The sequence below is a fragment of the Rousettus aegyptiacus genome, unplaced genomic scaffold (genome assembly GCF_014176215.1).
Source record: "Rousettus aegyptiacus isolate mRouAeg1 unplaced genomic scaffold, mRouAeg1.p scaffold_m13_p_6, whole genome shotgun sequence".
Taxonomy (NCBI): domain Eukaryota; kingdom Metazoa; phylum Chordata; class Mammalia; order Chiroptera; family Pteropodidae; genus Rousettus; species Rousettus aegyptiacus.
In genome coordinates this window covers 56171178-56197586 of record NW_023416309.1, presented here as the reverse complement: position 1 = coordinate 56197586, position 26409 = coordinate 56171178, and the positions used below count along the sequence as shown (strand labels likewise).

Genomic DNA, 26409 nt, shown 5'->3' with positions numbered 1-26409 from the left:
AAGAGCATGAGTCGGTACTTACTGAGTTTTCTAAATCTTTACAACACAGCACGTTAGACTGACTGCTCGCTGAAAGGGCTTCTCTGACCGAATCTGGAGCTGTCACTGTGTGGCCCTGTAGTTAGGCCCAGGGAAACCAAATTAAAAAGATAGGACTAATTCCCAAGATGTGAATATATCACCATCCTGATTTTGTGGAGAACTTCCAAAACGGGGCTGTAGAGGCCGCAGAGGGCACAGTCTCATGTCCACACCGCCGCACGGAGGACATCCAGGCGATCCGTTGGGCCTTGGAATATGCACAGATTTCTTGCCTAATTCATTAGAGGAAGATATAAAAAACCAAAATTGACTTTTTTCATTTTTCACATGGCTCATTCTGAAGAAATGATAAATTCTTCTGTTTATTTTTAAATATGTATCTCTATTTTTAAACACGTATTGTTACTATTGCATCAGGAAATGATAAGTATGTTACTGAGTGATCTTCATTGTGCATGCTAGCCGGCAAAGAGCTTTTTAAGAAAAACTAGTCTAATACATTTGTTTTCCCCAATACCTGAAAATTTCCACGTGAAACCAGCAGTCAGCATTATCCTGGATAAAATCTGAGGAGCTTAGAAAGAAATTTGAAGGTACTCACTCTGGTTGCATCAGGGGACCCGGAACCGTGTTTCTCATTCTTCATTAACATCCTTACAGATGAAGCAGTTTATTACCATCGTGATTGGGGCAGCACTGAAGCGCGCTGGGACCGGGAGGCTGGAGCCCCCCCGCCGGCTCCTTCCTCGCCGCGCCAACGATGGGGGAGCAGGCGGGAGGAGCCGGCTAAATGGGGAAGCGAGTGGGTGCTGCCGCTCCGCATTTTCCTCCGAACCCCTCCTCTGATACGAAAATGTCAGTCCTTTGTTCCCATCTAATTTTAGTACATCCTGGCCAAAAAAAATGTTGGGATGTAAAACGTTGGGATGACTTCCAACCATGGGACTTGGAGGCGGGGGGCGGGAGGGGGAGAGTGGAGGACAGCAGTTCCGTCCGCGTCCGGCCTGCCGGGCCTGCCGGCCTCCCGCAGCATCCAGCCCGACTCTGTCGACTTTGCTAATGAAATAAATTTAGATGCACTGAAGCAGCAGTAATTAGGTTTTCCTCCCATGTCCTCAACAAGAAGCCTAGTTGGAATCTGAATGGGCAAAATCATAATATGGTATTTAATAAAATAAACTGGGCCGAATTAAAGAGCTGTATGCAAGTTTTGGAAGAAAGGCTTGACATTGTGGGCGGAAACTAACTACATGTTGTGTTATTTGTTAATAGAACCTTTGAGGTCTATTTGTGATTCAGTGAAACTGCTTTTATTTTGAAACTCCTGTTGTTTTGAATGAGAGTAGTATTTGCTCATTTTTGAGAAGCAGTCATCAAAAGTCAGTTTATTCTGTCTGGAAGTAACAGGTCTGGAAAGAAAGCTCCGGTTCCGTCAAGCGAGCCAGGCAGGTTAAATCATCGAAGATATAATTTGTACGAGAGATAGGACAGAATTTTCCAGAGGGCTTTGTAGATGGAAGTGCCAATTGTTGTGGTTATTATTTTAATTAAAAAATAATTAACTGGATTAAACTGTGAGGGGAATTCCATCTACTGGATCTCACTGGGAAATAAGCCTGCCTTCTCCAAAGGTTTGTTCATTTAGGGAGCTGAGGCTTCCTCTGGTTCTGCCTGGATAATAGACTTAATCTATCCAGAAGTAAGATTGTTTTGCTATGAAGTCCATTCGCTTAACGATTTAATTTTCAGCAAATACGATATCAGATTGTTTTCTCAACATGGAATTTATTTTGGTTCTTTTTATTTTACAGTAACAGACAATTCGTATTTAAAATCTGTTAAGTAATAGAATAAATATCAAAGAGAAATTGTATTTTTTGGAGAAAAAGGTGACTGGAACCTGGGCAAGTCGCTCTCCTTTTCTGGCTTTAGTTTTTTGCTCTAAAACAAGGGTGTTCAGTAGGCGGAGCAGTGTATGCGCTGCTGCAGTGAGCGCAGTGGGTGATAGTTCAAGTCCTTCTCTACTCGTGAATTAGTCAGCTTGGGCTGCCGTAGACGGGGTGGCTTAAATTATAGAAATTTATTTTTTAAAGTCTAGAGATTAAGGTGCCAGTAAGATAGGTTCCATTCCGTGGCCTCGTCTCTTGGCTTGTGGATTGCTGCCGTCTGTGTTCACGTGCCCCCTTCGTGCGAGTCTGCAGGGAGGGTGCGCGCTCCGGCAGGCCTCTCCGCTGTCCCTTCCTATGTGGGCACAAATCCCATCTTGAGGAACCCACCCTTGCCATCCCACCTAACCCTGACCCCCTTCCAAAGCCCCATCTTCACACACCACCGCATTGGGGCTTAGGGCTTGAACATATGAATTTTGAGGGGACACATTCAGTCCATAATAACTGCTGAAATTGATCTGAGGTTTAGAGAAGGGTCTGCAAAATAGGTTTCTTTTATATGTGGGGAGTATAAATACTCCATTAGTTAAATATCAGTTGTTAGGTCACTTCATGGTTCTTTTAAACCAAGGTATCTACATATATGAAAAAATACGTGCACATATATAAAACACTTGGAACAATCACGTGAGTGTTTTTCAGTCTAAAAATGTGATGCATTCATTGGTAAACTTTAGATTCGAGTATTGATTGATATATATTAGATAATTCAGTTGGTATTCATTTGACTATAGAGATGTTTTATCCAAGAAACTCAGAAATTTACATGTAATTGTTAAGTCAGCTTCTATTTTGTGTTTAGAAAGATTGAGATCAACATTGGGCCTAAGCAAAATTGTGATAAGCTGAAGGAGCTCCCTAATTTGATTCTTCCCTACACACACACACACACACACACACTGCACACTCACGCTAATGTCGCAGTGCTTAGAGACTTTTACCGTCTACTGTCACATGGAGACCCACGCTGAGTGTAGTTCTTGAGTCTGCCCCTCTCGAGCCTGGTACCTCTGTCCTCTCCTGCTTATCTCAGTGAAGTTGAAGTATCGTCAAGGTGCTAGCAAAGTGCCTACTGTGTAGTAGAGACTTATTTAAACTTGCTTTCCCTTCAGTACTTGTATTTGAAGCGGTTTGACATCATGGAGACAGAAGCAGTTGTGTAGACTCTGTAATAGGGTGAATATTAAATGAGAAAAACAAATGTGAAGCGGCTTAGCAGGATGCCTGGCACACACCAAAGCCAAACAAATATGCTTTTCTCCAGGGCCCCTTCTTCCCATTGGAGTTAATACAGTGAATTGTTCAGGACTTTAATCCTCAGTGTCACTGAGTTAATGCATTTCATTTCCTTGTAAGGCATGTATATTCCAGGAGTGATTAGATGAGTGAAGAGAGGAGTGCTGGATGAGCGAGTGAGAGGGGGAGTTCGGAATGGGGGGCCCTTTCAGAACCTCTTAAAAAGTTGTCCTTTGCAGCTGCTTCTTTAGTCTCTAGATCGGACTGGTCCCGAAGCACCTTTCTGTTTAGGAAATGGACCAGAAATCACCATGCCAGATTTTCACGAATCGCCCTTTATGCTGCATTTCAGCAGACTCTGAGATTCCCCGCAAACCTAAGATCATTGTGTTTGGTAATTATTTAGTAGTAAAGATAGGCGTGATGGGGAAAATGTTAAATGTGGGTGCGTTTGAATTGAAAACAAATGCCAAGGCTGTGGTCCACCTTTCTTCATTAAGTCTGCACGCCAAGGCATTTCCAGTGACATCTAACACGGAAACTGAACGCAGGTCCCCCAGATGACTGGTATCAGGTTTCATGAAAGTTGTGGAATTGGGTTTGGATCTTTTACTGATTTACTGATTTAGGAAGGCCTGGGCTAAGATTTTATCACTGATTTCCATCTTGTGTTATCTCGATTTGATTTCTTTGATCAGTGAGTCCTGTTTATTTTCCTTGCTCTAAGTTATGGTAACAATGTCATTCACAATGGCATTTTAAAATTTGATGTTGGGTAATACTTTACATAGTTTATATGATTGGACCTTCATTTATACTGGAACTCACAATCTAGTATGGAAAGCACAGTGAATCAGTTGTTTATGATAGTCTAGAAAGCATTTGGTTTTCAGATTTGTTTACTTAACCTTTTTATTGGTGGTTAAGTGGTAATATCTCAATTCTTGGAGTGCTTAGTATGACTGTAGGAATGCTGGCTGACCTCAAAAGCTTAAGTCTTTGAATCATTTTAAGAAAGTTTCTGCGGATGAGATGAGGTCAATACGATAAGGTTGTATGTTGTCACGACAGAACATAATCAAAGCTTCACTACTTTAAATTAGGCAGTTTAACAGTACAGTGGTTAAATAACATGGTTTTGATCAAGTTTTTTGTTGTTATTTTTTTGTTCCATGTTAAGAGGAAGGGGCTGTAAAGTAGTATTTAGGATAGAAAGCCAGCTTCTCCTTTACTTTTTGGCGTCAGGTTAGCTGCAAGGTATGCACATGCAAAACAGGCAAGGCTGCCCCCTCTTAGAGCGGGCATGGGCTTGATGGGACAGCTCTGCTTTTGGCTAATATTGAAGGTTGACAAACTGCTGGGGGGAGGTAAGAACCTCGCAGCTGATGCAGTATGGAGGGCACGTGTGCTCTTCATCCCGCGCCCAGGAACGTTCTACATCAGAGCCCGAGACTACCTTTTTTCCTTGATATTTCAAATTCAAAAGATTCAGTCTCCAGATTGGGTGTTTAAACTGCGAAATCATAAACTGTATGTAGTTTAACAGTTTCCTCACTTCCTAATGAAAATGAAATTCATTTGGTTTCATTTTTATGGGGATAGGCAGGATAGCAGTAGCTTTGAGCATATCACTAGAGACAAGTTAAAAATAGACTTTTCTTGAGGCAGTGACTTATATGGCAGATAGTTGACAGAAGAGAAAAATTAAATTTTGGGCTGTTATCTCAAATGACTAAATCTAAATTCCATTGAAGAATATTTTAAGAAAAAAATGGACGTTGTTTTCATTTGAAGATAATAACACATTCAGTCTGGGTGTGCTGTTGAAATATTTTCTAGATTAAATTCAATGTATAGCAGTATGAAAATATTGTAACTTTTTTAGTTATATTTTTGGTGGAGTAACTGAGGCAAACTTAAGTTATGGGTGAGTAACCATATTATAGTGTTACTAATTAGAGTCTACTGCAGCCAGGATCATAAAAGATCCGGGAAAGGCCAGGAATTAATTATGCTTTTGAATCTTAGATTTAAAATAGTATAGGTTGGATAAGTTTTACATATGCCAGTAACTTTGAATGTAGATAATGAGAAGCCTTCGTTATATTTATTTTTGCTTATTTATCATGCATAAACTTTTTAGTGTCTGTTTTTTTATGGCTTGTGTTTTCTTGTAGCATCTAACACCAATAGCTACTATTAACTTTGCAATAAAAAAAAGTAATATTCAACTAAGTCTTAACTGTTGCTCTGTTCTTTTTAGTGTACTTTACCCAGAGCTCTTCCATCCAGTGAGTTGCAAGCGTGACATTTGCTGTGTTTTCAGCACCTGCCAACTTGGGAACCAGGGTTTGTGCTCAGGACGCAGGCTTACAACCCCGACTTTGTGGTGCACAATGCCGCCCCAGCTGGCGGGCTTCTGCCTCGGCGATGCTAGACATTCGGTTACAAAGCTATGCAGATTCACATGCACTGATTTCAATAGGCATTCCCCTTCAAGCTGCTTCAACTCTCACTTTGTATCGAAGGCGTTAGAGTGGTATCATTAAATTTACTGTGGTGGTTATTTTTCAATGAAAATAAATTTGTTTTATTTAGTTCTTGAATCAAAAAGTAACTGTCTTCAAGAACCAAAGTATTTTTTATGACGTGTGTATGTGTATCTATGGGATATGGAGATTAGATAGACAGATAGATAGATTCCAGCCAGATAGATAGATTCCAGCCAGATAGATATAACTCATTTTCATCAGCGGAAAGGTTTTAGAACAGGGGAAAAAACAAGGATTGGTGTGTTATAATGTGCTTATGTGCATAGGGCTGTTAGTTGTACTTGGATCATCGATGTGGGAACAATTACAGAACTTTTTTTTTTTTTTTAACAAAGTCCACGTAAGAAAATTGCCCCCATAGTAAGTTCTGATTTTTGCCTTCTGTCTATAATCAAAACTTTCCATAGTTTCCAAAGTGTATTTTGCTAACTTGTCAGTAGCCAATCTCTTTGAAAATGCTTCAGGTGATCTTGGTGTTGTCTGTCTTCCTGTCATCTATTATAAGAAATTTAAAAAGGTTCTGTTTTTTAAAAAAGGTCTTTTCAGATGTAGAAAGAATAGTGTGAAATGTGAATGACTGGCTTTTAATACAATAGTTGTAACAAAGAGGCAGTGCCTTTGGAGGCTGAATAAGGGACTTAATACACACACATCTGCATCCTGCTTTGGGTTCAATGTCGAACACATTGGATGTTTCACTTTGTTAGTCTAAAAGGAATAATATGTTGTTCTCAGAGACGAACCAGCTTATTATTTTTTAGTGGTGAGCTCTTTTTCGAACCTTAGGCGCAGATAGATTTGATGGGAAAAACAACCCATTCACTGGTCCTTACTCCAACTTCAAAGCTTAGCTCCTTGTTTGAACCGTTTATCTGGTTCTAAAGGCACAAAAAATGAAACACCCATTAACTACCTAGGCCACGCCTTAGTGCATATCACAACCCAACCTTTACCCTCCTCTGCACAAATGTGCTTAGGTGAATACTTTTATTAGCTTGTTGATACAAGTTATAGTTGGTTACACCCTTTCTTAATAAAATACACCCTTTTTGTCTCCTGTTGCTTAAGAGCTTTAAACTTGGAAGGGGAGAGCTCTTTTTATAGAATGATACTGTTTAAATCCCAGGCAGTTTTGAGTGGACATGTGACGCATACCATACACAGGAGCATTCCTTCATTTGGTAGTTCTGCTTCGAGGAGAGGGAGAATTGCTGGGTTTTATCCCTGGGTTTTATGATTGGTCTTGGAGTGAGACTATGTAATCCCTACATTTCGTATTTCCCAGCATGTTCTGTGGCTTAACCAGATTAGTTTTAGTCAGTAGTAATGGAAAAGTTACAAGTGATCATTTTTGGATTACTTATGAATTTATTCTTAAATTGGCCTATGAATTTGTTTTTAGGTGTCTAGTTGTGCTATAAATTGGGTTTTGATTTGGGTTTGACCTTTTAGGATTGAACAAAGGTAGACAGCTTACGTTCCTTCTTCCAATTGCCACTTACATTGTTTTAAATCCAGAGTTGAGTTGAGTTTATATTTACTCTTCTAAATTGAGCAAAACTCTAATCTACAGCCTTTTGGATAGGATTTTTTATTGTAAAGAACTACGTGGTATAGCCCTGAGAGTGAGGTTGTGTTCTCTCTGTAGGACTGCATAATGTGGTAAGAGTTTATAGTATGGACGGGTAAGTGCCACAGGCCTTAATGTATATGTTTTTAGCCTCTGGAGAGTCAAAATAAGTAAATGAGAAGAGGCTATTCATTGGATAGTAGCACAGCTTCTTAAACAGGTATTTCAGTTCTGTACACTGTTGGAAAAGTCTCAGAACCAGAAAAACGGGCTGCTTTAGGTTGGAAGGGAGGCTTTTTACAGCAAAGGAGCTTGCCATAACCACAATCCTAGGAATTTTGCGACTAAAATCGTCCTGAAAGCAACAAGAATAATGGTTGCAATAATTGTTTCCAGGCTTAAGACCCCTGCATTTTGTTTTTTAAGTTGACCCAATGAACTAGTAATTGAAGGAATAAACTGAATGTTTGCCAGCAGGAGTCACTCTAGGCCTCCTAATAAAAAGTAAATTAAACTATCCTTAAAGCTCTCAAAGGCTGAGCACACCCTGATAAGGTGGCGTTAGGGAAATGTACCAGCATTCTCAAGATTATCCCCCTGCTTTTCTTTGTTCAACCTAGAAAGACTTGGTTCTCCCTCCTTTCAAAATTGGCTCTTGACAATATTGTTTTAATGCAGTGTTTATGGATTAGGATATCAGTATCTTAGTATTCAGCATATTAGCTCATTTTGGCTTTCTTAGGGTGAGTTGATTACATCTCACATCACCTACTTGAATGAATAGACACACCCTTCTCCTGACTGTTGTTCAACCTAATTTTGCAGCAGAACCACTGGAATTAGTGTGAAAGGAGATGTTAGCTCATGGTTTTCTGAAAAAGAATGGGCCCGGTGTGATGAGAAACAAACATGTCAGCGGTAGCCATGAAATGTAATAGTTTCCCAAGTACACACGAGCTCAAAAAGTTAATTTGTTCATTTATGTTTGATACTGGGATTGAAACGTTGGATTAAAACCAATTAAATGTTCCTAGAAGCAACAGAAAAAGTTTCCTGATTTATGAATAGAACCATTCAAATGGCGCAGACACAATCCATGTAAAGTAATGAGGTGTTTTGTTTTTTTGGCAAAGGAGAACACAAACCAGGCATAGGGAGTCCTTTAAAAAAAAAAAACACCTTAAAAAATCTTTTGGATACAAGGTCAATAAAATAACCTACAGCAACAGGAAGGAGTAATGGGAAATCTAGGGCTTCCCTTCACAAGGAAAACTCCCCTCCCCCAGGTGAGCCGCACAATGAAAATTCTGCTTATTCTATCAGGCTTACATTCCTGAACTTAAGTCAACATCCTAAGTTACAGAACGAAACATGCTCAGCCTCTGCTTAGCAACCGCAAATCCTTCCTTCACCAGTTGCATATATTTTGGATGTGGCTTCTGAAGTACACATTCCTGTATTTCGATCAGCGCCCCGAGTTAGGAAACTAGCCCTTTATTTTCCCAGTGTGACGACACTAACACGGGGCCCCCTCCCCTGCCGCCCGGCACGCCGCCGAGACGATCGTTTCTTTAAAACCTCGAAACGCAGCAACCCGGAAGCTGGACGTCTGAAGTCCACGCGGCCGGGCTCTGCGTCCCGGCTCGAGTCGGGGGCGCGGGGGGAGACGCCCGCGGGGCTCCTGGCCCGGGGTGCGGGCCGCCGCGGTGCGGGCCGTGGCGTTGGCGGCGGCGGCGGCGCGTCGCCGGCCGGGGCCCCTTCCCGCGTCCCGGGGCCTCGCAGGCGCGGGCTCGGCCCGCAGGACGCCCTCTAGCCCCGCCGGCGGCGCGCCGCGACCCCCCCACTCCCCGCCCACCGGCGGCCGCGCGCACTGCGCCCTCGCCCGCCGCCCGGCTCTGCACGCCGCCCGCACAGCGCGGCCGCAGCGACGCGCAGCGCGGCGCGGGCGGCGGGCGCGGGCGGCCTGGCGGGGCGGGCGGCGGGGACGAGTTGCGAACAGTTCAGGAAGTGACAAGTCGACCTCCTCGTCCCCGGGAGCCGCTCGCTACAAAGCGCTCGGCGCCGCAGGAGCGCGAGCGTGCGCGCGGCGGGCGGCCCGGACCAGCGGCCAGCGCCGGCGGCGACCGCGGGGCCCGCGCCCGGAGCGCCCCGCCGCGCACAGTAAGCGACCCGGGCCGGGCGGCGGGGCCGGGGCCGGGGCCGGGGCCGGGGCCGAGCGGCGTCCGCGCCCAGCGCGCCCCGCCGCGGGCGGAGGGCGCCCTGCTCGCGCGCGGGCGGGCTCCTTCTTCGTTTTCTGCTTTTCTGCTTTTCCGCTGCCGGCTCCCTTTTTTCCGCCCTGTTTCGCGTTGGGTCGGGTGGTTCCCCCGGGTGCCGAGTGTCGCCCCGGCTGCACGCGTGAGACTTGTCAGCGCAGCCGGGGCGCGAGCCGGCCCGGCCCCTGCGGGAAAGTCCGCTGCCCGGGGCGGGCGCGCGGCCGCCGGCGCCCGGCCGCCCCTTCCGCGCGTCTCGGCTCCAGCCCGGAGACGCCGCGCGCCGGGGCCCGGCGGCCCCGCTCGCCCCGAAGTTCCCGCATCATCTGCAGACAACTCTTTTGTTCGCGGAAGTTTGCGTCCGCCAGCCCCGGGATGCGGGGGCCCCGCGGCCGCCGGGCCGGCCGCGCGGGCACGGTGCGGGTCACGGAGTGTTCTGTGCGCGGCGGGGGCTTGCGGAGCGGGGGGCGCCGGCGCCGGCGCGGCTTTTGCACATGGCGAGAGGGGCCGTCCGGCACGGGCACACTGGTTGAGTCACATTTTTGCCAGTCCTTGATTTGCAAACCCGTGGGAGTCTACTTCCCCTCCCCGGGTTTCATTTGGTGGGGCGGGGACGGAGGAGGCGAGGACACCCAGAGTCCGGGGAGGGCCCTCGGCCCGCGTTGCCCTAGGTGGCCTCTCGGCACCCCACTCCAGCTCCCCGCCCCCGCCCGCAGACTTCGGGAACAATGCTCGTGGCGCCGGACAGGGCAGCGGAGCACCGGTGAGTCGCGCGAGCCGCCTTGCGCGGGTCCCTCGCCCCCGGACGCCCCCTGAAGCCGGGCTTCCCCCATCCGACCGCCCGGGTTCATTAACACGTACTGTACTTCGAACGACGGTGAACAAAGAACAGCTCTTTGCAGCATTTGATGAATGGGATTCTGCCTCCTATAGGCCACTCTCCGCGTCTTCCATACGTTACAGTCTCCGGACTCGGGTGGTGTTGGGCGAGGGGTCCCCGGCTGCGTTCCCTGCCGGGACCCTGGGCAGGGCACTCGTGCTGTCGCCGCCGCCACCCGGCTCGCCTTGCCCGAGCGGTGCGCGGTGCCGATGGAGCCAGGCTGACGGTTGTTCAACAGGAACAAATGTTTGTTGAATTGTTGGATGGTGGAGACCAGGGACTGTTTTCTGTTGACTGCTGCAGGAGTTGGAATGGCATTGTTTATTGGCCTGGGAAGCCAGGCAAGCGTCTTGTGCTGCTTACAACGTATTAGCAGACTTCCAAATGTCATACTCGCATATGTGTTCCCAGCAGTTCCCACTGCCTGGGAGGGGGATCCATCCTTGCTCCAGATCCTAGACTCCAGGTTAAACGATGCCCCCGGGTGTGAGGACTTGGGAAGGAATGGAGTCGTCCCTCCCCCCCCCCCCCACTGGGTGAAATTCACTGTTCTGACTTGGCCAGGTTTTGGTTTCATTTTAATTTATCCACTTAACAGTAACTTTATCTCAGCTACAGTTTTGATACTGAATTGCAGATCTGTGGAGGACGGGTGGATTTCCCCCTCCCTAGCTGTGGACTAGATAAACAAAAGAGCTGCTTGTCCTAGTAGATAGGCCGGGGGTTAGTGGGAGAAGGTTTGGGTCTTAAGTTCAGGCTTCATAGCCCTTGACCTCTTGTCTGCACTTGGCTAGGGCCTGGATGAGGCAGACCTAGGAGCCCGCTGATCCAGCTCCCAGGGCACTGTTCCAGTCTTGAAATGGAAGAGAGGCTTGGGCAGGTTTCTCCCAAATGCCCCATCCGGAGAACAAGGTGGTTTTAAGACTGGTTCAGATAGCTTTGCTGAGGACTTCTTCTTTTCCTCTGAGAAAGCGATGATGACGTGCAGTCATTTTAACATCCAGGACGAGTTCTAGATAAAAGCTAGCGGTGCCATTGCTGCGGAAATGGAGACGAATGCTCTAAAGCCGGCAGGGCGAGGGGAGGCCCCACCGCTTTTGACTGACAGTGTTTTTAGTCACTTCTCCCTTCTGTTTTCAACTTAGGGTATGTCACGTGTGAGTAGCATTTTGGACATTCGTTGAGTTCCTTGGGGGAGACCTTTACGATTACCTTACCGTCATCGTGGTGGCTGCACTTAATTGACATTCCGTGGGAACCCTTGTTGTTATTTCTTAGGCTCGTTCCGTCCACACCTTTTGAGTCTTTATCACCGCTCGCTTCCTTTACTATCATCCCCTGGACTCACTGGCTCCTCAGTTCTGCAGAAGCTTCGTGGGCTGGTGTCCTTTAAGTGGGCTCAGGGAGCAGGCGCCTGACCAGGGATCCCAGCACAGAAAAGGCCAACCAGCTCCCCTCTGCTGCAGGCGGCTGGAGAGGAGGGAGCCTTGTGTAAAGAGAGCTGGCACCAGAGGACGCCTTGGAGCAGTTTGGCGGATCTCCGCGTTGCTCTTTGGAAAAGCACACACACCCTTCTCACCCACTGCTTGATGCAGTGGGGCCCCGGATGCTGGACCTACTGTCAGGTTGTTCACTTGACGTTTTATCCGGGTAGTGGGACTTTTTTGAATAGTGTATGGAAAACTTTGTGTTCTTGTCCTAAAAAAAAAAAAAAAAAAGACCAAAATAAGCAAATACACCGACCAGCACCCCCCCCCCACCATCACGGTGAGCACCACACACACCTCTCCGATGTGTAATAAAAGAAACCTGCAGGCATCATTTGTTATGTAATATGCTGATAATACAAGTTTCGGTCCTCGATGGAAACCAGATGTGGAGGGGCGCTCTTTAATTGATCCAGCAAGGAGGAGACCCTTTAATAGATGCGTCCTCACAGACCCCAGAGGCGACTTTTCTTTTTTTAAACTGGAGCAGAGAATCCCAAACCCCGGGCTTTTTCGAGGTCTTCGGCCTCCTGGCTTCGCTCTCCGCCGCAGCCGTCCTCCCTGTCGGACTCTCCCTCTCTCGAAAGAACCGGTGTGTCGCCAGCACCAGGCACATGGCCGGGTCTGGCCGGCTCAGCACGGTTTCACTCCGCCGGGCTCCGCTCCGCGCCTCGCCGGGCCCCGCCGCCGCCCTGCCCCCCACCCCGCAACCCAGGGCCTGGCCGAGGGACTTGGGTGCCGGGAGGAATGACTGTTCTCCCTCTCCTTTCTGAACCATCTGATCATCCAGGGAGAGTTGCTGTTTAAACTTGCCCAATGAATACACTTTCCAAAATCATTGACTCTTCTTGTCCAATTAATTTCTGTGTGTGTTTCCTGCCTGACTTTATGAGGGTTCTTTCTACACGGCTGAGTCACCTTTATTATGGCCCAAGGTCGGGGACTGCACTGTAATAGCTGACCCCATTAACAGCAGTTTCATTGCGTGCCGGGATGTGAACTTTAGAAACAAACCCAGAGGCTTAGATATGCTGATGTGCCCAGAGACTTGCTCAGAAAAGTTTTGTTTTAGCGCAGTTTACATTAACATGATTAATGAGCGAGCCCACTGCAAAGTCTATATTCAAAAGCAATTTAGCGTCCCCTAGGGTTCTTCTTCTGGCGAAGGCATTTTCTTTGCCAAACAACCTTGGGTTAAGGTAACTTCTTCTTTGATGTTTAATCCAAACCTCCTGTGCACACAGTTTGGGATCGAGGTTGGGGCCTCGAAAATTGTGAGTTGTGTTTTTGGTGGTGCCCATCTTAACCTTCCCGAACTCGGGTCAGAGGGCAAAGTCTCTGGAAAGTTCTCGTGGGTCCCGAACAGCGGCAGAGTCGGTGCCGAGCGGGTTGGGGTGGGAGGGAACCTTTCAGAGGAAACTTGGCTTCGGGGTGTCTTGGAGGAGGGGATGCACGGAGGCCGGAGCTGAGGACAAGATTTTTTTTTTTTCCCCCTTGTAGTGACTAGAGATACTTGAGCTTTTTCAAAAAACAGAGACGTCTTTGCTGCCGCCGCCTCCTCCTCCTCCTCCTCCTCCTCCTCCTCCTCCTTCTTTTTCCTCTTCTTTTTTTGTTAAATGTGGGTTGATTGAGAGGGGAAATGCTGATGGGTGGGTCTGAAAGCAGCCTTAGGAACCCGAGAAAATAAAAACACATTTGAAGGACTCAGGAAGATTTTGCATTTCAAAGGGTCTACCTTGTAGAATTTCACATCACGTCAGGGGTTACGGAGAAGTGTGACAGGCACCCCCCGCTTTTTTAACGGTTCTCCTCCTCTCCTGCTGTGGGGGCCGCGCGGGAATCTGCCTTTGGAAGGGGGTTGGGGGCGGCTTGGCCAGACCGCGCAGGAATATCCTGGACATAGCGCCCCTGCGGCATCCGGGGTCCCCGGACGGTCTTTTTCCTCTAGGGAGGTGAAAGCAAATCATTCTGGCAAACAGCGCATTTGACCCCAGAATGCAGGGGCAGGCCAACTCCAGACTGCTCTCGCTCTTTCCCCCTTCTCCCAGGAAACAAAGAAACAGATTCTCCTAGTGCACGGGTGTGCTGTGGTTCTCAAGTTCCAGGATTCAGGACCGTGAAGAGTTGGGTGCAGCAGGATTCAGCCAAAATGGGTGTGGATTGTTCAGAGAACCGCAGCAGTCAGCGCCTGCTGGTCGTCGAAGGCCCGTCCTGGGCCAGGGGCTTTGCGTATATACACTGTCTCCTCGAAGCACTCCTTAGTGACAGCTGAAGTACACTGAGGCTCAGAGAGGCTGAGTAACTGGCTCCGGGCCACACAGCTGGAAGGGCGGAGAAGCTGGTAGTTTGGCTTCAGAGCCCGCCTGCTTTCCATACACCATGCGATCAGCCACTGTGTTCATGAGACGGAGGCACAGGTTCTATTTTATCTCAAAACATAAATTTTGTTGAGTCTTGTTAACCTAACACCACAGAGAAACTTAGACATTTTAACTGCCTCTTTCCCTTGCTCCTCTCTCTCCCTGCTCCAGCATTGTTTTTATTTTAAAGGAGCGATTGGTTCCTACATCTGCCACGGGACCAACGGCAGTGCCTCGGTTGGGAAGTCCGAAACGTTTTGCTTCATCCTTACAAAAGACAAGATTCGTAAGGAAGTAGAATTATTCCCAGTGACCTTCTGGGGGAAATGGGAAATAAATCTGGCAGCCCACTAGAAGCCTCACCATTTATTCAAATTCTCTTTCCCAAAGAGATTGTTAAAAAGGGTTTCCAGGATTTTTTCCCCCCTTTGTGATTCAGATGTCTAAAGTAAATCATTTCGTTGGGCCCACTACCCCAGGTTCATACAATGTTATGTTTTGTTTACATGCCTAAAGTAATCAAGTAACTAAATAACAATCGTACATCCTCTAGCATGTGGGGACTCCGTACGCCCAGCCAGAGCTGGGCAGGCCCCTGCTCTTTAGGGGTTGATCCTGGTTTGTGTGGGGGTGGGGTGAGGATCCCCATCTCCAGCAAGGCCTGCCTGGCTGGCTCTGCTGCCCTTTCTGCCCCTGCAAAGTTTGTGGGACAGGGCTGGGCCCCCTGGGTGCTGAGTTTCTAGAGTCTAAAGCAGTGGTTCTCACCATTGACTGCACATTAGAATCACCTGGGGAGGTTTAAAAAAACACACACACACAAACGGACGCCCAGGCCGCATCCAGGACCAGTGGCATCAGAATCTTAGAAAGAAGGGGTAGGACTCAGCACTGGAGTTTCTAAGGCTTCTGAGTTGATTTGCTTGTGCACTCAAGCCCGAGGAGCTAGGGCTGGAACGGACCCCACGCACACCTCACTACCCTTAGCAGGGGATCAGGAGTGGAACAAACCTGCTGAAAGTTCCATTGCTGTCATGTCTCCGTGAAGGAGGACCGGGAGGGCACCCGCGCCTGGGCAAAGCGCCCGTGGTAGATGACGCCCGCGCGGCCCTGTTTCTGCCGGGCCAGGTCGTGGCCATTTCTCTCCACACAGTACTTGGTGCAGCTGCTCTGAGCCACCTTCCTTCTGGAACGAAGAGGGTGGGCTTCCTGCAGCCTGTCGTTTCAGGGTGGTTGTCATGTGGACCGGGGGCCCCATCCAGCTTGTGTCTTCACCCGCTTGTCCCGTGTGGAGGTCTGGCAAACGGTACCCCCCTGGGGTTCCCAGGAGGGAAGATGCAGTCTGGGTCTAGGGTACACCTTGGTGACTCTCAGCGATCAGCTGGTCCTTTCCACCTCACTTGGCAGTGACTGTCACACCATCAGCCACCTGGCTGTACCTGAGTGCTCAGCACCTGTCCTGCAGGTGGGCACACTTGGGCTTAAATACCGTCGAGTTCTTTTCGGGGTGCCAAGGGCCTGGGGGAGCAAGAGCTTTTCTGGGCTGCTGGTGTAATCATCCGGAGGAGAAATCTGGCCCCCAGGGGTGCAGGGACTTTCCCAAGGTCACATAGCCAGTGCACGGAGGGACCAGAAGCCGCATCTCCAGGGTCCCCTGCTCGAGCACTGTGAGACGGCGTGCTGTAGTGCAGCCCCGTGGGCACGTGGCCCCGTGGAACCTGCCACCCGTGGCTCTTGGTTGGTCGACTTTGCCAGTCCACCCCATTTTTTACCTCCTCCCTTGCGCCTGCTCAGCAGGAATCTCTCAGGTGGCCACTCAACCCCCAGGATGGGGAAACTGAGTCTTACTGGACCATGCCGAAACCTTGAGCTTGATGAAAAGGGTTCTGGTCAACTTGGCGAAGGTTCGTCCATGTGCTCTCTTGGCATTGGTGGTGGTGAATGAGGCTCTGTCTCTGCGGGGCTGGGCTCGGGCCTGATGAGGGGGGGAGAAGGGCTCCTCCTGCCCCTTGGTCCTGCATCTGGGGAGCAGGCGTTGGCCGGCCGCCTGCTGAGCGCGCCGTGTGGAGCCGCACGCTGCACTTCGTTACTGCCTTTCATCCTCAGCAGTCCGTGGCTGAGGGCCCGGCCCCCTCCGTTGCCGAAAACGCTGCCGCTCGGAAGGACGACTCGCCGGCGGTGAGCGGGACAGTGGTGTCAGCTCGTGCTGGCTGGTGGCCTCAGTCCCGTGTTCTCGCCACCACTCTGTGCTTCCGCTTTGTCCAGCACCCGCCCCCTGCGGAGGAGGCACAGTCCCTGCCGTGAGCAGGGCTTGTCGTCCAGGGATGGTCCCCGGCCATGACTGACTGGGCCCCACGCTGCTACTTCCAGGAGGGGCTTGGGTGGCCTTGTGGCAGAGCTTGCTGGGTGGCCTGCGGGCTCCCGGAGAGCAGGGCCCGTCTGGGGTCTGTCTAGGTTCCGGCAGTCGAGCGGTGCCCTGGGTAGAGGAGGTGGCCCCTGTGGGTTCTAGAGCTGCTGCCTGCCCTTCCTCCCCCCTGGGGAGGCCACCCTCCTTCTCAGCTGCCCTTTGGATGAAGTGCCCTGACGGACAAGGCCCAGCTGGGCGAGGCCTCGGCCGCGCCTGGAATTCCCCTTGCTCTGGCATTCGCTTTGGCCAGCGGCCTGGGAGCCGAGGGAGGTTCCATCTGCTGGCCGCGAGCAGCCTCTCTGCCTGTTTGGAGGTGGAAAGGCAACGTCCCCTGCAGCCGGCGCCTCCATGCTCTCTGGGTGAGGAGAGGGGCTGGGGCAACGGGACGGGGGTGGGGGGGTAGGGGGGTGCCTGTGGCTGCGGGACTCCACGGGGGGGGGGTGTGGAATGCAGGAGGGCCCCTCTGTGGCGGGGCGGGGCCCACCCTCCCGTGCAGCCCCTCTAGCTGTGAGGCGATTGCATTTCCCGCAGGGAAGGTGCTGGCTCGTGGCTGGACCTAATTTGCTATGTGAACCTCTCAGTCTTGGGTTTGCGTCTTGCTGGTTGTGGGTCCCCCCTCACCGCCCCCCCCCCCAGTTTTGGGGACTGGTTGAGAGCCTGTCTGAGAAGCCCTTGTGGAGGGCGTGGTGCCGTGCGGAGCAGCGAGAGGTGGGAGCTGCGAGTCTGACCCTGGGGGCCAGGGGTCCTGCCGTGAGATCGAGGGCAGGCTGCACACCAGCAAGGGGAGACCCGCAGAGGTCGCTGGGTGGAGTGTCGGTGCAGCCCCCCACTTCCGCGGCGTTTAGGGCAAGCACAGCCTTAGGTTCTGGAGTCTGCCTGGGTTCAGATCCCAGGTCTGCCCTTTGCTGACCGTTTGCCCTTGGGCAGGTGACTGTCTCCCAGCCTGGACCGCCCTCCACTCCATGTGGACTATGGCCGTGCCGATGGCACCCAGCCCATGGGTTTGGGGCGCTGAGCGAGACCGTGGGCGGGGACACTTGGGGCCCAGTGAACGTTAGCATCTCGGGCAGCCTGTGGCAGGCACGTGCTATTGGGAGAACAGGTGGAGGACCGGAAGGACAGGGAAGGACAAGGGTGGTTGTCCTCGTGGCCCCGGTGGGCAGCAGAATGAGCGACAGAGCCAGAGGGGACGTGAATTTGAGCTGGGCTCGCTGGACGGGTCAGACCGGGCAGGGACAGCCCTTCCTCCCCCAGCCATCTCCGCTCTCTGATGACCTGTGACTTTGGGGTAGGAAGCCTTGAAAGCATGTGTTGTAATTTAGTTTGCAGTGTGTCTCTTAACAAGAGTTAATACTGGTGAAATCTTTTAAGCCTTCTCTTTAGGAAACAAAATCTCTGTTTACCAAAAGTGATTTAATTCGGCCCTAAACGTAGAACGTAAAGTGAGGATAAGCGTCAGGAGGCAGCCTCGGAATCTTGGCCCTGCCCTCGCCAACTCCGGTGAATGACTCTCGGGGAGCCCCGGGGCCGCACACCTTTCTGGAGTGCGGGGGGTCCATTCGCTGCCTTGTTAGGTCCCTCGCAGTCGGTGGCTTGTTTGGTTTCGCCCCTTTTAAGCTGGCAGGCTCCTTTCACAGCTGCCATCAGCGTCCTCTTGGTGCAGGGTATGTGGTCGCAACTGGGGTGCCCGCCCCAGCCCGGCCGCCTCTCGTTGACTCCTGGGGTGTGGTTTGGCTCCCTCGGACCCCTCCGCCCCCTGGTCGTGACCAGAGGTCTCCCCAGGAGTAGGAGTGCATTATCTGATGAGCCTAAAAGCTCATCAAAGCTTTTGAAAGTAGCCGTTGACTGGGATGCCAGAAGGAAGGGCCGGCACCCCCCCCCGAGTGGTCGCGGGGCTTCCCTCGATACAGGCCAGTGGGGCGTGAAGTATTATTTACGGGGTTCTGGCCGGGGGTCCTGACTCCAGGCTGCAGTAGCCCCCTCCCCTCAGAGACTGGCACAGGTGCTTGGGGCTGATTGTCAAGGACCCAGCACGGCGTCTGGGCTTGGGTGGCCTTGATACAGACCCTCTTCTCGGTCATCACGAAGCCTTGTGACCGAGGGGCTGTCTGAGAGGCGTCTGGGCTGCTACTGGTCTCAGTGGACGTGACAACACTATCTCCCTTGCCCTCCCTGCCTTTCAGATGTGTCACTGTTTCTGCGGTGACCGCAGAGCACTGCCACCCTGGTGGTCCCCCCGGCTCAGTGCAGCTCAGTTCAGTCAGCATCTGGCGAACACCTGGGCGTGTCCGTCAGGCCCCGAAGGACTCGGAGATGAGGGAGCTGCGTCCCTGTCTGTGAGGAGAGCACAGGCTCGCGTCGGGGACAGTCAGACTGCGTGCCAGGCACGGAGCAGTGACGGAGGTGTGGGTGCCCAAGGAGCTGCTGAGGCCGCAGTCCTGTGGGAGTCACCGGAAGGTCATTTCAAATGAGCCGAAGGGAGAAGGGCAGAGCAGGCGTCCCGAGTCTCGAAGAATGAGCAGGAGTTTAGACAGATGGAGAATGGGGGGAGGACATGTCCCAGACCAGGGAGCGGTGTGTGCCGCACGAGACCCCCTCTGGGGGCACCTGGGGAGGACAGCAGCACGCGGTTGAGAATAACCCAGGTGCCGGGCGAGAAGAGGCCAGTGGGCGGGAGCTAAGCTGGTCAAGGTCAGGGCGGCAGTGAGTTCGAGGCGAAGGAGTCTGGACTTAACCCTGAAGGGCTGGGAGCTCAGGGGGCCCCATGTCTGCTGACCGTGCGTTTTCGATGGTTCTTCGTTGGGCAGTGCGGAGCAGGGTCAAAGTGGATGGCCGGGAGGCCACTGACCGGCCAGGGCAAGGCAAGGGCCGGAGCGGGCAGCAGCCGGCCAGTCACCAGCTGGACACTGGTGAGGCAGCAGGAGGAGAAGGGCACGGCCCTCTCCAGCGGTCCACTGGAGGCCACCTCGGGGAGGTGGCCCGGAGGCCTTCTCATTCTGACCTCGGAGTCACCTCCTCGGTGGGCCCCTTCGCGACGCGCGGAGTTTTCACCGAGTGCCGTCGACTTGGCCAGAGGAATATGGTCTTTGTCCCATTTCCAGTCGAGGCTCTGGCTTTCGGCGGCGGCCCTGGGGGTTCCCGAGCACCCCCAGAGCTGCTGGGCGGTGCCTGCGCCGGAACCGAGAAGCAAAACGAACGGAGCCTCCAGGCGTGGCGCGAGTCGCAGGGAGCCTCCAGGCGTGGCGCGAGTCGCAGGGAGCCTCCAGGCGTGGCGCGAGTCGCACGGAGCCTCCAGGCGTGGCGCGAGTCGCAGGGAGCCTCCAGGCGTGGCGCGAGTCGCAGGGAGCCTCCAGGCGTGGCGCGAGTCGCACGGAGCCTCCAGGCGTGGCGCGAGTCGCAGGGAGCCTCCAGGCGTGGCGCGAGTCGCAGGGAGCCTCCAGGCGTGGCGCGAGTCGCACGGAGCCTCCAGGCGTGGCGCGAGTCGCACGGAGCCTCCAGGCGTGGCGCGAGTCGCAGGGAGCCTCCAGGCGTGGCGCGAGTCGCACGGAGTCCTTTGCCGCGTCAACCCGCGGCGTTTCCCCGCGAAGGAAGAACGAGTAGCCGAGTCGGTGTGACGGGGAGGGAGCTTCGCCCTCACGGGGCGGGGCACACGAGACGGTCCGCCGGGGTCGCCCGACTCCTGGCGCACCCGCAGACGCCAGCCCGTCTTTTTCATCTTTTGGGGTGTCTGGTGAGCCCTGTAGGGTTTGCTCTCAGCGTTAGCCCCGCGTTAGCTGCAGACGGTCCTCGTTTTGGCAATCAGCCTCCCCGTTCCCTGATTCCCAGTCCGATTCCCGGGGTGGTCAGCGGACGCCCTCCCCCATTAGAAAGAAAGTAGGAGAGGGGCCGGGCCTGGCCGAGGGGGGTAGACCAGAGGGCGCGTTGGAAGCACGTGGAAGACGGTACGCCGCGGAGGCCGGCCAGCACCGAGTGGCGTCCGCCCCAGGGGGGCCCACAGGTGAGTGGGTTCCCACTCGCCTTTGGAAACATCAGTCTTCGAACCTGCATGAGGTTCAAGCATGTCCCTTGAGAGTTAGGGAGCAGACTCCAGGACGCGGCCGGGGTGTTGCTCTCGCGTGAGCGCGTGGCCAGTGCGGGGTCCGCCCTCTGCCCGCCTCAGGAGCCCCCGGGCCTGCCAGCTCCCTGCACAGAGTCACTGGATTCGACACTGAACCAGCCGCTTCTCTGTGGATGGGGAGTCGCGGTGCCCACTTCCCAGGACGGGAGGAGGAAACAGGGTCTCGTAGGTCGGGGTGCCCAGCACGCACCCAGGTTCCCCACACGTGCTTCCTGAAATGCCCACTCGGCGCTGGCATCCTGCTGTGTTACAGGCTTCTCGTTTAATTCTTGTGACCAACCAACCGCCTTGAGATGTGGGTACTACGATTATTCCGTTTTTACAGGTGAAGAAATTGGGGTTTACTAAGATGAAGATGCAGGTCATCCAGCCGATGGTCAGTAGTCCTGGGATGTGAACTCCCAGCTCTGTACTCTATCAGGGATTGGCACACTAAGCCCACAGGCCAAATCCGGCCTGTGGCCTGTTTTTGTAAATAAAGTTTTATTGGCACTCAGCCATGTCCATTTGTGTACATTGTGTCTATGACTGCCTTCCTGCTACAACAGCGGTGACAGAGACCATATGGTCTGCAACGCCTGGCCCTTTACGGAAAAAAACGTGCTGACTCTTGCTCTGTACTCTAGATATATGCTATCCAACATGGCAGCCGCCAGCCACACGGAACTACTTAACTTTTTTTTCAGATTTATTGAAGTATAGTTGTCAAGTAAAATTATGTGATTTAAGTTAATTAAAACTAAGCGGAATTAGAGAGTCAGTTCTTCGGTTGCACCAGCCCCACGTCAAGCGCTCGGTCGCCGTGTGACCCCACAGAGTGCCGTGTCGGACAGCACAGGCCTGGAGCGCTGCCCTCGCCACAGAGCGTCCCGCAGAGCGGGCGTGTGCACAACGGTCCCCCAGCACGCAGGGCGTCGGAGAGGAGGCCTGCAGGAAAGAAAGGAACTGGGCTTTCCTGGCCCCGAGACACAGCTGGAAGTGGGGTTGTTGACTCAGGGGTGACAGAGAAATGTGCGACGTGACAGGGAGCCCGGCCTGCAGTGAAGAAGCCGCCCTCCGCCCCCCACCCCTGACCACCTGCGTGACCATGGGCCGGCCAGCCTAACCGCCCAGGGCACAGCTCCTGACTGCAAGTGACCAGCCAGGACCCCCTTAGCCCTGCTGGCCTCCAGCCTGTGACCCCAGCTCCTGGCTCATCTGGGCCCAGGGCCTTGTCACCTCTGTCTGCTATGGCCTTCCCACCCCTTCCCCCCACTATGTGTTTGCTCACTGGGCGCTGCGGAAATCACAGAAACCACGCTTTCCAGTGTTTAGATCATGCTCTTTCTGGACCATCTGGACCCGATGGGTTATACCATTGTTCCCACTCTGCCGGGATGGGAACATTTTTGTTTTGGTGACATGGCCATGTTTTCCATGGGCAACAGATAAGGGACTGTTTTATCCCTTTGGAATGGGGCGTCTGCGTAGCCTGAGGGAGGGTCAGCTCCTTCAGCTAGGGCTTTCTACATCGTGGGCTTTCTCCTTAAAATGCCCTCAGCTACAGCTACAGCTGGACCGAGGCAGTCTGTCGACCAGCCCGGAGCTGGGCCGCACTGTGGCTTCCTTCTGTCTTGCTTGGTCGGGGCAGGGCCGTTAGGCGGTATGAAGGCCAGTCCGGAGAACGTGGCTTTGACCCGTTCCTTGGAGCCGGCCGGCCGTAGTGCGCCAGTGCCGGCACCATGTCCCGTCCGGCCGTCGGAGCTCGCCGATGGACGGGCCGTGGGGGAGCGCCACGCGGCTGGTCCCCGCTGGGCCCTGTGTGGTCAGGGGTCCGGCCCACTGCTCTTAGACATGACCGGGCTTGTCCTGTTGGGCTTACACGGGTACCGTCCGCACGGATCTCCTCAGCTCAGACAGTGCCCACGCCCCCACAGCAGGACGGGACGCTTACCAAATGCAGCAGCAGCAAGAACCATCTGTCCTAAAGCCTGTCTCTGCTCGGCGCCCAGTGCCACCCCGTCCCTGGCCGTGCGCTGCCGGGTGGGCTCCCCCGCCACGTTTCTTCCGTGGCCCGTGGGCAGGGAAGTAGCTCGCTCTGCGGGTTGACATTTAAGAAAACCCACTTCATCGCACGTTCCTTCTGAATGTGTTGTTACGGTACAAGAAGTCTTCGTTCGTCCTGGGCTATTTTGAAGTAAAAGGCAGGAAACCCACCTCTCGTTCCTGTATCTTGCCGAGCAGTCATCAGACCGAATCCTGTGTGCTGTGCAGGAGTCGTGATTGAGGAAGCAGCTGTTCTGTTCATGATGACCCGACTAGAGGCAGCCATCTGTGGGCGTCAGGGCTCCAGAATCATCTGCTCCATCTGCTCGGTTTACTTGCATTTGTTTAACGCGTTTGGCAGGGAAGTGCTTTCCTTCCCCAAGCCCACGTCGTGGGAGAGGCCAGAGGGAGCCCCTCTGGAGAGGGCAGGGTGGGCCCCAGGCCCGCTCTGCTCCCGAGGGTGCTGTCCCTTGCCCTGCAGGATGGGTGCCAGGAGGAGGATCGAAGTAGGTCGCCACCTCGCTAAATGTGTGCGTGGGAAGGCCGGCCTCGCCGCTGGGGACCGGGGTTTCATGGCCCTTGGACGTGCGCAGGGTCTCTGCACCTCCTGGTCGCGTTCAGGCCTGCGGCTGGCTCAGGGAGCCAGGAGTGGTGCAGCTGGCTCTGTGCGGCCGTGGGAGGCCGCACCGCTCTGCAGGGGGCAAACGCCGTTCATGCTGCCGGCAGTGCGGAGCTGGGAGTAGTCAGCCTCCGTTAGACCAGCGCGTGCGCACGTGTGGTCTGGGGGCCAGATGTGGTCCCCCACACATGGCTTGTTCGGCCCCCGTGACGCCTTACGAATTTTGCATTTCTGGATGTTTAAAAATTGGGGGGTTGTACGTAGAAGTCTGGATTTTCAGCTGCTCTTGACAAGCAGGTTTTCTAACGTTACTCCGGGCCCTCTTTCCCACCCGGCCGCCGCCCCAGTCTTCGGGCGTGCCCTCTGGGCGTCTTCACAGGTCCCACCCGGTGCACTCCCGTTTGCTCCCTGGGTGGCTCTGGAAGGCCTTCGGGTTTGAGATTCCCCGGCGTGGGCAAGACGTGCAGAAGACAGATTCAGATTTTCTGTCTCTCCCGATTATTTGGCGCAGGGCAGACGGCAGTTCCCGCTGGAGATGCCCGGGGCTCCAGGTCCTGCCCCCCCATAATCCCGCTAGCAAACTGGCAAAGGTCAGCCGATGCTCAGAGAAGGGGAGGCGCCCCCTTCACCGCAGCGCGTGTCACCCCACTGCTCTCCAGTAACCGCGGACGCGGCTCTGGCCGGGCAGCGCCGCAGATGAGCCCCTGCGTTCTGGGAGGCCGGTCTCAGCCCAGGGCCCCCTCCACCCCGTGCCGAGCGCCTCGGGGACCCCTCCCGTCTTCCCTTCGCTCCCCCCATCAAGCCACAGACGCTTCGCCCACTTTCATCTTTTCAGGCCCAAAGTGCCTCCATGATTTTAACAGATGCTATAGGGTTTTTTTTTTTTTTTTTGAACAAAGATTTAATCTTTAAATTATCCTGACAGGCAGTCTAGTTGCCATGTATCAAGCCGATAACTTCTGCTGGTAGTGGAAAGAGAAAAATTTCTCAGGGTAAATGAAAACATGTGCCTCGGGGTCTTCCAGCTTTTTCTTTTCAACAGAGACTCGGTAAAGCAAGTGGAAGTAAAGAAAAAATTTCTCCAAATGGCAATTTATAGTTTTCCGAGAATCGAGTTTTTTCTCTTCATAATCCCCCCCCCCCCAAATAGTTCATGTTAGTTATACCCCTTTCATTTACCTTTTTCGCTCAATCCCATTTTTTTCCCCTCCTCTTGGGGCACACGTTCCGCGAACACTTTCTTCTGATTTCACATTTCACTGCATGGTCAACCTTTGGGCTTCTTAGGCTCGTTCTGGATTGTTTGCTGAATCTGAGAAATGTGGGCCATGGGTCCGTTGCCCGAAAGCCTTCCTTGACCCGCAGCAGAAGCGAGCTGTCCTCGTCTGCTCCCTTCTGCTGGTCAGGCCATTCCGTGCCTGGGGGTTTGTCCAGCTCCTGAATCTGCTGAGAAGGGGCTCAAAGGTCCTGACCGTGCCCGTGTTTTTGAGTGCATTCCCGGGACTGCCGGGAACTCCCTAAGGACAAGCACCAGGTCATGTTTGTCTGGGTTTCCAGGGCCTGGGCCTCCCATCCCTTACCGACCTCATGGCCTTTTGCAAGAGACTCACCCTTGGTGGACCCCAGTTTGTTCATCTGCACAATTGTCCTCCAGTGACCAGGGTGCTAGGTACCAAATCCACTAAAACGTCCGTTTCCACACTTCCGGAAGCACCAGGGTCACCTGGAGGGCTTGTTAAGACACGGACTGTGGGACCCCAGTCCTCGAGTTCCTGATTCAGCAGGTCTGGGGTGGGGGTTCTGAAACGGCAGCTCTGACAAGCCCCAGGGGAGGCTGCTGCTGCTGGCCCGGGGGCCACACGTTGAGAACCTCCGTGCTAAATGCCCATCGTCGAAGCAGGCGCCAGGTTTGTCCCAGCACGGGTGTGGGGCGCCCCGCGTGGGTCGCGGCTGCAGCCGGGACGCCTGGCCTGCCTGCGAGCTCACGCTCCCTCTTTACTCTCCCGCTGTGCAGAGGGGACGCGCTCACAGGGTTGTACTTTGCCTCTTAAGTTTCTGGGAGACTTGAGCTTCGATTTCCAAAGATGGTTTTGTCTTCCAGTTTCTAGGGACCGGTGTTCCCCCAGATGCGTATGTTGAGACTTAACACCCAAGGCGATGGTGTTAGGAGATGGGGAACGTGGCGGGGGGGGGGTGGTGGTTATGAGGGTGGAGCCCTCGTCAGTGCCCTTCGAGCTTTTTGCAGAGGAGACTCCCTAGAGAGCCCCCACCCTTTCCACCACGGGGGCCACAGAGAGAGAGCGACACCCAACCCACAGGCACCAAGATCCTGGACTTCCCGGTCTCCAGATCTGCCAGAAAGAAAGGTGTGTTGTTTCCAAGCCCCCAACGCATAGCATTTTGTTACAGAGGAATACACCAGCCTCTTCTCTGGAGCTGTTTGTCTTCAGATCGTCACTGTGATAGGTGGAGAAACATTTACTTCCTGTCCTTAGGGAGTTCGTTCTCTTATAGCATGCCGCTCGCTGACCGCCTCTGCCTGCCCCCTCCCTTCCTGTCTGGGACCCTGGGTGCCCGAGGGGGCAACGTTGGTGATTTTGAGTTTGGAGGTTGGGTTCCCCACGTAGGTTTATTTTACCCATTGTCAACCCGCTCGTGTTGAGCTGCTGACTCGCGGGAACCCGCCGGGTCACCCTGCCTCAGCCGCGGGAAGCCGCCGGGTCACCCTGCCTCAGCCACGGGAAGCCGCCGGGTCACCCTGCCTCAGCCGCGGCCGTCCTGCCAGGCGGCCTGTCCCCTCCTGCAGCTCGCGCTCTCCAGGTGCCTCCCGAGACTTCCCAGGCGCCCTTTGTCTCAGGTGCCCTGAAATCGGTGCCCCCTTGGTAGTGGCGGGAGCTGGGGCACCCAGCGAAGCCCGGG

General features: G+C 53.4%; 2 protein-coding genes across 3 annotated transcripts in view; both read left to right on the top strand.

Moving 5' to 3' along the window:
• EEF1AKMT2 (EEF1A lysine methyltransferase 2) overlaps positions 1–5865 on the top strand; it is a 30161-nt gene extending 24296 nt beyond the window's left edge. Inside the window, exon 7 of the transcript XR_004951389.1 lies at positions 5491–5865. The gene's annotated coding sequence lies outside the window, so the exon portion shown is untranslated. The remainder of the gene's footprint in view (positions 1–5490) is intronic.
• A 4209-nt stretch (positions 5866–10074) lies between these two features.
• FAM53B (family with sequence similarity 53 member B) overlaps positions 10075–26409 on the top strand; it is a 101772-nt gene continuing 85437 nt past the window's right edge. The window contains exon 1 of one of the 2 annotated variants that reach the window (XM_036222741.1): positions 10075–10361. The gene's annotated coding sequence lies outside the window, so the exon portion shown is untranslated. The other variant, XM_036222740.1, reaches the window with a different exon arrangement.